This window comes from Onychostoma macrolepis, chromosome 22 (assembly GCF_012432095.1).
Source record: "Onychostoma macrolepis isolate SWU-2019 chromosome 22, ASM1243209v1, whole genome shotgun sequence".
NCBI lineage: Eukaryota > Metazoa > Chordata > Actinopteri > Cypriniformes > Cyprinidae > Onychostoma > Onychostoma macrolepis.
Genome location: NC_081176.1, coordinates 15602718 through 15613205, shown reverse-complemented (window position 1 = coordinate 15613205; position 10488 = coordinate 15602718).

Sequence of the window (10488 nt, the reverse complement as noted above, 5' to 3'; positions counted from 1 at the left end):
CTGAAGTCAGTGTTACCAAAATACAGAAACATAGTTGCATCTATCTACTTATAGCTCTCAAATCCAATATGGACACTCCATAAGGACAGTCATTGGAGAAAACACAGCACATGTTGCATGTATTAAAAGTGATTTCATTTTTATAAAACAAAATAAAATAAATGTCCAGGACAATCAGTCATGGGCAATTAACTGAGCTTCTCAGTGTCATTTGGCTGACATGGTTCGTTTTACTGCCTGAGGAATCAGATGGAGAGAGTTCTGGCTCCGCTCTCTTTATATAAAAAGATCTTGTAGCTTTAGCATATTTTATTTGTGGAATTACTCTCAAACATGCCAAGTCATGAAATCAAACCTTTTTTTAATGTATTACAGTAAATGATTTATCAAACTACCATTATAAAGAATCAAATATTTGAATCTTTCATCAAAATGAAATAAAACTGTTTCTTTCTGTAGATTACATCGTTACGGCAGTAGGTGGCGCCAAGTAACTGTGTTTAAATGATTCATTGACTCATTTACTTGATTCACTGAAACACGCTGATTCATTTGGACTTGAAACAAGTAATGGTGCGAATATTTGCATCGCGTTACTAGCTCTAGATTACTCGCAGAATGATTTTTGTGTCACTTGCGCGAATAAAAACATTGCACATGCTTTCCTCCATTTTCTAGTAGAACCGTCAATAAGTTCTTCGCATGTGCGACAAACTGTCATGTGAATTTCCTGCTCAAGTTAACATTTTTCAACTTGCACGGAAGACGCAATTAAGGCGAATATCGTGCATTCGCATCTATTCGCATCTTTGCATTGACTTTGTATGTAATCATTCATGCAAATAATTAAATTCGCTTGTGGTGTGCACACACTAGAATGTTGTGTGCACACCAAATGTGAAGCGAATATTCTCATAGCATTATCACTCTAGATTACTTGCAGGAAGTTTTTCGTGTCACTTAATAAAATAAAATCATCGCATAATGCTCCCCTCCATTTTTTTTTACAATCGGACATGTCAAACCGGACGTGTCAACAAGCTCTTCGCTGATTGGCTTGCGAGACAACGCGTCATAGCTACTCTGTGTTTAAAACATTATTAAATATTAAGTACTTGTTTACTGAACTGTAGTAAAAGCAATGCAAAGGAAATATCTGTTTACTGCAGTATGGAAATCTGGAATAGGCATAAACAGACTAATAAAACTACTTTATTATGAATAAAGAGCTGATTTTTGCTGATGCACTAAATTTGCTATCCTTTTTTGATCCTGCGGGAGCGTCGTTCACTCAACGTGAACAAACATGCGAACATGTGTTCACACACACACACACACATACATATATATATATACACAAAATACAGCAATAAAGACCCCATGACAGAGTCACAGCATGCGGGCCTGCGGGCTCTTGACAGGGTGATTAAGAACACTGCGTACATCTTTGCATGCACACACAAACACACACACACACACACACACACACCAGTGTATGACTGGTGCCTCTGACAAATACACACTTCCCTCCGGAAAAGCTTAAGAAATAAGCCGCCCCTCAAGACCTAGAATGTGTGTTTGTGAGTCTCTGCAGTTGCGAAACATTACCGCAAATCTAATTGGCCTTTTTTCTTTTCAATAGGCTTTCTTATTTGGAATAAAATTCTTCAAGATCATGAAGATTTGATGTTGGTGACCCACATATATAAACACCTACAGTGACCCAGACAGTACTGAACGGTTTCCAGCTGGCACAGAGGGCCAAAATGCCACAATGAACCACATTAAAGTGAAAATCCTGCACCTATCAAAAGTACACTTTGATCCAGACTCACTGCTAATGGTCACAGGCAGCGTCTGTAAAACACAGAGACTTACATGCAGTTATTTTGACCACACAGGTAGATAAAGAGACTCACTGAGAGCAGTTAAAAGCTGTTAAAGTGCCATGTGAGAGCAGTTTACTTGACTTGAAAAAAGTGCAGGATAAAGAATGAGTACTAACCCTGATGAAAACCACAACTTTAACCAGTTTAAGCTGGTTTGCTGGTCTTAGTTATGGACAGAGCACAATATTATATACTTATAACATCATTTTTTTTGTGTCGAAGAGTGTTGGCTCTCCAGTAATTTTTTTTTACTTCGTTGGAATGGTCCGAAACTTGGTAAAGGTTTTGGCACTTGCTAAGTGAACAAAAAAGAAAATCATGGATATGATTCAAAAAGGTTAAATGGTCCTGAAAAAGTCAATTTTATACTCCACAAAATGACCACACTGGAAATAAATGGGAAGCGAATTTCATCTAGTGGAAATATTTGGTACTGCACTCAAAAAACAAATCTTACCTATAGCTGTTTTTTGTGATATCAACTTCAAATTTGGAACACAACTTGATTTTCACACAGTTTTAGTTTCTGTGCATTTTTTCATAACAATAAGCTTAAACCCCTGTAATGTTTTAATTTCTCTTTTTATTTATAGCTTAAACATCTGTAACTTTTTAAATTTTACTTTTTTATCCATCTATATAAATGCCTCATTCATTCATTCATTCATCTATCTATCTATCTATCTATCTATGTATCACGATGCTCCAGAAGGAAACACGATGCTTTAAGAGCCAGGAGGTGAAAACTTTTGAACAGGATGAAGATGTCCAAATTTTTCTTATTTTGTTGAAATATCTTTTTTTTTTCCATTTAGTACTGCCTTTCGGAAGCAACAGAAGAAGTTTCCCGGAAGACAAATTAAGTACAATTTACCTTGATCTTCAAATTCAAAAAGTTTTCAACCCCCGGCTCTTAATGCATCGTGTTTCCTTCTGGAGCATCAGTGAATGTTTGAACCTTTTTTAATAGTTGTGTTTGAGTCCCTCAGTGTGAAACGATGGATCTCAAAATCATACAGTCACTGCTGGAAAGGGTTCAAATATACAAAAGATGCTGGAAAACTGAAGAATCTGCAGGACATGGAGGATTTTTCTGAAGAACAGCAGGCAGTTTAACTGTTCAGAACAAACAAGGGACTCATGAACAACCATCACAAAACAAAAAAACAGTTGTGGATCATCCAGGTGACCACACACAGTATTAAGAATAAAGGGTTCCCAAACTTTTGAATGGGGTTATTTTAATAATTTCAGCAATTTTTTTTTTTTTTTGTCTTGTGGACTATATGTAAACATCTTTTATGTAAAATATCTTACTCAGGACAGTACTAAATAAACAAATAACACGCATTTTGTATGATCTCTCTTATTTTGTTAAAATTATTCACATTTTCACAGATTCTGCAAGGGGTTCCCAAACTTTCGCATGCCACTGTATTTACAAAATATCTTCATGGAACATGATCTTAATTTAATATCCTAATGATTTTTGGCATAAAACAAAATTTTGACCTATACAATGTATTTTTGGCTATTGCTTTTGGCCTGTGCTACTTATTTGTGATTCAGGGTCACATATATATTTGAATATTATACATAAAAAAACTGTGTATAAAAACTATAAGCAGCCTGTATTGAAGCGTGGAGGCAATCTTAAACGTGTCGAGCAGCACAGCAGGGTGGATATTGTTGAAGCTTTGCGCTAAGGGGGCCGTTTCACATTCAAAGGAAAAAAGCTCACGAGAGGCTTTACAGCTGCTTTGGAGACATAAATCTCTCTCTCTCTCTTTCTTTCTTTCTTGTTTTACTCGTATTTAATCACGTGCAGTTCTGCAGACACCTGGCTCAAAGCCAGACCTCAGAGAAATGTGTATGTAACCGGATCCGCTTTACAAACGTGTGTATACACATGTATATACATCTGTAAGTGTATAAGTGTGAGCACATACTGAACGTCCGGATGGGGAAAAGTCTCTCTGGCTGACCTGAGGTCAGATTTCACATGTCTGTCAGGGACGGTCATATATGTGTCTGCTGGTCCAGGTAAACACAGGCTTGGTCTCTCCATCTGGTTCCAGTAAAGCTGACGTCTGCACTGTACAGTGAATGATTACACCTCCACTGAGGGCAGTGGTCCAAACACAACCTGAAGGAGACCCAAAACATGACGTAAGGCACATGGTTGCAATCAGATCTTTTGGGCAAGACCTATTCGGACTAGTTTTCCCAGAGGAAATCAGGTGAATTGTATTTTACAGGTGATTTAAAGCCTGTCTGAGTTAAAAGCGCCTGTTTTTTTTTTTTGCAAACTTGAGTAAAAAATTAAGTGAATTACCTACTGTTTTTCAGCTAACGGCATCATTTAAGAAATCTAATCCAGTCGGGATAGAAATGAACGGGAAGCGAATTTCATCTAGTGGAAACATTTGGTACTGCGCCCAATCAAAATCTTACTGAAAGCTCATTTTTTTGCAATATCAACCTCATGCAGTTTTAGAGCAAAACATGTTTTGAAAAATGTGCATTTTTCATAACAAGCTTAAACCTCTGTAACTTGTTCATGATTGCATAATACATATTTTTACAATGCAACTTTTATTTTATTTTTTCCGTAATTAACACTAAATATGTCTCAGGTAGTGTTATAGCTTCATTATAAAATAAAATAAATAAATAATAACTGCATGTGTTTTTTATGGAAGCACCAAGATTACATTTCTGGCTGAAACCAATATAAAAAGTAATATTAATATATTCAAATTCTAGACTCTAAAAAACTAATATATACTATATATATATATACAGTATATATATTATTTATTATTATTATTATTTATTCATTTTTTGGTCATATATCATATATTCACACTGCCGTACGAAAGTTTGGGATAAGTAATTTTTTTTTAAAGAATTTAAAGAAATTAACACTTTTATTCAGCAAGGATGTGTTAAATTGATAAAAAAGTGAAAGTAAAGACATATTGCTAGAAAAGATTTATATTTTGTTTGTTTGTATTCGATAGTTACTTTTTAACTTTTTATTCATCAAAGAATCCTGGAAAAAGTAGCACAGGTTCCTATATATATATGTGTGTGTGTGTGTGTGTGTGTGTGTGTGTGTTTTGCAGAGGAGCCAATTTTCAAGAAATATTCTTGCACTAAAGGATGCATCACTATACGACCATGTAGAGCAATCATCATCATCATCATCATAACTGCCATGCTACAACAGATCCCAGCAGGAGACATTGCAGGATGAATATACAACCTCTAACTTTCTCCTAATGCAAATCTTTAAGGATGTAAACCTTTTCATTAGATGTTTGTGTTATTTTATTCACGCCACGTCCATAAATTTACATAAAACGCATAAAAACCCCATCTTGCTTCAACAAAAGTGGATTTTTTTTGCATGGGAGATGCAAATGGCCCTAAAGTATATTTCAGTATAGTGTTAAACTTTTGATTTTGTGTTGAAATATGATCCAGACACAATCCTGACAGATTCCCGCACATAATTTAGCACAAATCGCGTATCGAATGGAGTCCATATACAAATGATTTGGTCTCAGAGAAAGAAGGTCACCCTTGACGCTGCTGATGTTCAGAGATGTCACACAATAGGCAGTTCACTTTTTTTCCAGGGCATAAATTTGTGGAATTCCGGCCCAGATATGTCATAAACGTGATATTTTGAAGAAAATGTCATCTCTTAACTCAATCCAGTTCCACTCCAGTGACTGCGGGTTGCTTCCAGATTGGTTTGCTATAGATGATTCTGTCAGTCTGAGTAAACATTACAAAGAATGTGTGACGCCCCTGAGCCAGAGCTGCAGTGACTTTGGGCGGGTCCACCACAGGACTCTGGACTCTCATTGGACAGAAGCTGAGGAATTAGGAGGATTGCTGACACGTTATTGGCTGATGAATCGAGCGCTTAAGTACAGTTGTGTAGGAAGCCACAGGCGAGACTTGCTGTTGACATACAGTACAGTTCAGAATGTGTTCATTTCTCAAACTTACAAATAATAGACAAATATCAAAACTGACCATATTTTCTTAAATACAAATGTATTCTTAAATAAATATACTAAGTAATAATTACAAATACAATACTAATAAATATTTAAATGTCTATGATTTATTGTGCATAAACTGTATATATATATTATATATATATAATATTGCAGCCTCATTTTCACAATATAAATAATATATATATATTTTTTTTTTTTGGTATTTACCAAGATTTAATTTACATTTTTTTAATGTTACCATTTCCAAAATAAATAAATAAATAATAATAATAAAAAAAATAATAAAAATAATAATATATATATATATATATATATATATATATATATATATATATATATATATATATATATATATATATGTGTGTGTGTGTGTGTGTGTGTGTGTGTGTGTGTGTATAATATTGCAGCCTCATTTTCACAATTCAATCAAGACCCTTCCTGCATTATTTAAAAAAATATCAATTGAAAAAGCTGCATTACATGAAATATATCTGAAATGTATCTGTTTTTTATATATGGCATGAAATCAAAAATAATTTATAAATTACTGACTATTCACTAAATGTCCCTGTTTTTATTACGCTAAATTCACCAGTGCATGTCAGTCAAAGGAGAATTTTTTTTTTCTTTTAGCAAAATATAACAAATATATTTATAGTAGTGCTGTCAAACGATTCATTACAGTTAATCACATCCAAAATAAAAGTTTTTGTTTACATAATATATGTGTGTGTTGTAACGTGTCTGCCTGTCCTAGTCCCCGTTTTCCTTATTTGGTTTAGTTCCTGTCCTCATTAATTATTGTTTCATTGTCCCCACCTGAGTTTAATTATGTTGTTTGCTCTTTTGTTCCTGTTCCTTTAAAAACCTTCAATTCTCCATTTGTTTTTGTCCGTTCTTGATGTTTATTAAATGGGAAAAGTGCGTTGAAGCCATTTCATTCTCTCGTCATTCATTTAGATTTAAGTTTGCTCACGCCACAACCACAGACCCGTAACATGTGTACTGTGTATATTTATTATGTATATACAAATAAACACACATACAGCATATATTTTGAAAATATTTACATGTATATACATTTATATTCTTGTATTTTATATTATCTAAAAGTATATTTAATATATAAACATAACATATTTTTCTTAAATATGTAACATGCATAATAAATATACACAGTATACATACATATATTATGTAAACAAAACTTTTATTTTGGATGTGATTAATCGTTGGACAGCACTAATTTATAGTTACATATACAATATAGTTATATAAAAATAATTAAAAAAATAAGACAAGTGAAAAATAATATTATCCAATACCCAACCAGCTTTTCACTAATTTTATTCATATATTTATATAAAAACAAACAATTCAAAATGGAGACTATTTACTTTCTTAATACACATTAATACACATCCCTGTTTTTATTATGCCAAATAAATCCATTAGTGCACCTTATTAAGAAAAAATATATTTTTTGTCTTCAGCTTTTAATTAAATATAATGCTCTTCACATCTAAAATGACCTTTTTTCTGCCAAGACCATGCAAGTGGGCTAAAATTATATTGAATGAGTCTGCAGCCTGCTTTTCACAATCTAATTCAATCAAAATCAAGTCCTTCCCTCCATCATTTAACAGAAAATGTGTTTTCAATAAGAAAAAAAGTTCCATTAAAAAAGTTAAATACACATATCTTGGTCTTACATGTAGATTTAAAATACCATGAAATCAAAATTAAGCCTAATTACTTTCTTAATAGATGTCCCTCAGCATCTTATGTAATTTTTTTTGCTAATTTAACTTTATACTGAACAAATCTTTTCATCAACTTTTAATAAAATGTAATGTATTCCACCTATAAAATGGCTTTTCTTTTCTCCTGAAGCCATGCAAGTGGGGAAAAATAATAGCCTATTATCCAATAATAAGTGCACCCTGATTTTCATGATCCAATCAAATCCAATCTAGACATATAAGCCCCGCCCACATTACTATTATTACACTTAAAAATACCTTGTAATGAAAATGTGAAATGTTTACGTTTCATGTCTGCAATATGTATAAAATAAGATCAGAAAAACAAACGTATATAGAGCAAAAAAGTGATCCAGGTTCACGAACTACGACACCACAATAACGCAAACTATCTTGGCTGCCAGCGCTGTTGATTTCATTTCCTCACTGATGTAGTTGTTTGCCATTTAACCAATCTGGCACATCCTTGTTTTCTTCGCACTCCGGATGAGGCTGAACTGCTGACACACGGATTATGTGGAGTCACATCAGCATGGTAATATCGCCCCAATGCCTTTATGATACAGACAGGGGGTGGGGGGGGGAGAATTGCAATATTTGGTTCTTTCATCTTCTAAAGCTGAGGTGCTTGTCAGCAGTGCTGAGCCGCGGCTTGTGGGTTGGATTGTATAATGCAGCAGTGACAGGGAAAGGCTTATGGAAAATCATAAGCCAAAAACCTCTCGCTCTCTCCTCGTTCTGTCCGTCAGGGCCAAGAAGTGCTCAGGATAAAACCCACCGAGCGTCAAACCACTAGCAATCAACCCGGAAAAACACTGTTTGTCTGTAAACAAAGATACGGTAAATATATCTCATGAATAACAAATCCTGTCTTTCACTCATGGGTGTTGAAGTACTGGAGGTGAAAACACAAGAGTTGTATTATTCATTAGATTAGGATGATGGTATTCACAACTTGCGTAATGTGGCATATTTTTAAATGATATAAATAATGGACTTGACTTCATCCATCGGATTCTGATTGGATTGTAAAAAGTAAGCTGTTATATTATTGGTTATTACTAGGGGTGTTACGAGATCTCGCGAGATTAAAACGCGACGAGATTTCTCGTCGAGGTGAAAAGTTGTCTCGTAAATTGTGATGTCAGCATGATGGAGCTTGAGGGTGAAATTAGTATTGAAGATCCCCCTGCCACTTTTAAATCATTTGTGTGGCAACTAGTGTTGTCAAAAGACCCGGTACTTCGGTACCAAGTCGGTACTAAAAAAGTGAAAACGTCACGGTACCAGGTCAACCCGGTTCTTGACGCGTACGGCCCGATGATTTTCGCGATGCATCTCGGAATCCAGTTACAAAAACGGAATTTACAGTTTAGCACGGAATGTCACGGAGTTTGTCAAAGTTTGGATGAATTAATCAAAAGTAGGTCATTGCACTTAAATCAAATCGCGACGTGGACTAGTATCTGTAAATATTAAGCTGCAAAAGTCGATTCAAATATGAATCCGCATGTTCTGCGAGTCTCTGTGTGAGTGAATGAATGGCAGAGACGCGGTTTTTTCTTTTTTACTACATACACTGAAGCGCGCCTGACGCCGCGGTGATTCATCATCTGCCGTCTCAATGAGGACATAAATACATAAACAACATCTACAGAACTGCTCTGAGAGTCCCTCGCCAGCATTTTACCGTTTCATTGAGTAAAACCAGCTTCATATCCAGAGGTGGGTAGTAACGAGTTACATTTACTTGTTACATTTACTTGAGTAAATTTTTGGGTAACTAATACTTTTAGAGTATATTTAAAATGGGTACTTTTACTCTTACTCAAGTACATTTTAGTGAAAAAACGGTACTTTTACTTCGTTACTGTGGGCGACGCTCCTCTCGTTACTTTATCTTAATGCATTAAAAATCCTTCAATTTATTCCAAGCGCTCCTACTTTTTTCTTTTTTTTTTTCTGGGCAATGAGCGATGCCCGTTCGCGAATGATTCATTCTTTTGAGTCAATTCTGTTCAAGGCTTGATCAAACCAGTTGGCAGACCAGTGAATCGGTTCGCGAATCAGTTTGAATGATTCGTTCAGTTCCCTGCCGCACCCCGCACGCGCTGAGTCTGAAGCGGCTCTCACTCAGAGTTGTAACATCAAGAGCGTTGAAGACGTGGAAAGGCTATTGCTAGCTATGAAGATCTTTATTAGATGAACACCGCGTGTGCTGTCGGTTCCACAGGTATAGATTCGATTACAGTACACGATACCATGACATTACCAATTTGTTGTACATGTACCTTCTATACAATGTATAATTTATTCATTGTCACAGAGTATGAAATAAACAGCCGCCAAACCCACGTTAGTTCCAGGAGGAATGCCTTGCCAAGACACAATTAATATTGATATTTTCACAATATTTACGCTTGCAGAAATAAAGGCTACATTTGTTTACATTTTGCAGAACAGACGGAAGAAGTGCATTTGTTTCGTTATGTTCAGATGTTCTGTAGCGGTCATGTGAGGACTTTTACTCTTCTCCGTGTCAGAGGTTATATACATTTATAATACATAATTAAACTTTAAAATATAATTTAATTTAACTCAGTGATGCAAATCAGAATTTGTATCAGCTGTTACTCCAGTTTTCAGAGTCATATGATCCTTCAGAAATCATTCAAATATATTGATTTATAACCAGTGTTGTTGAAAAAAAAAAAAAAAAAACAGCATATGCTGATATGGTATGTTTTGAAGCTGGGATGCTGGTTTGTGTTGTCATGTGCTGGTCTTGAGCTGGTGCTC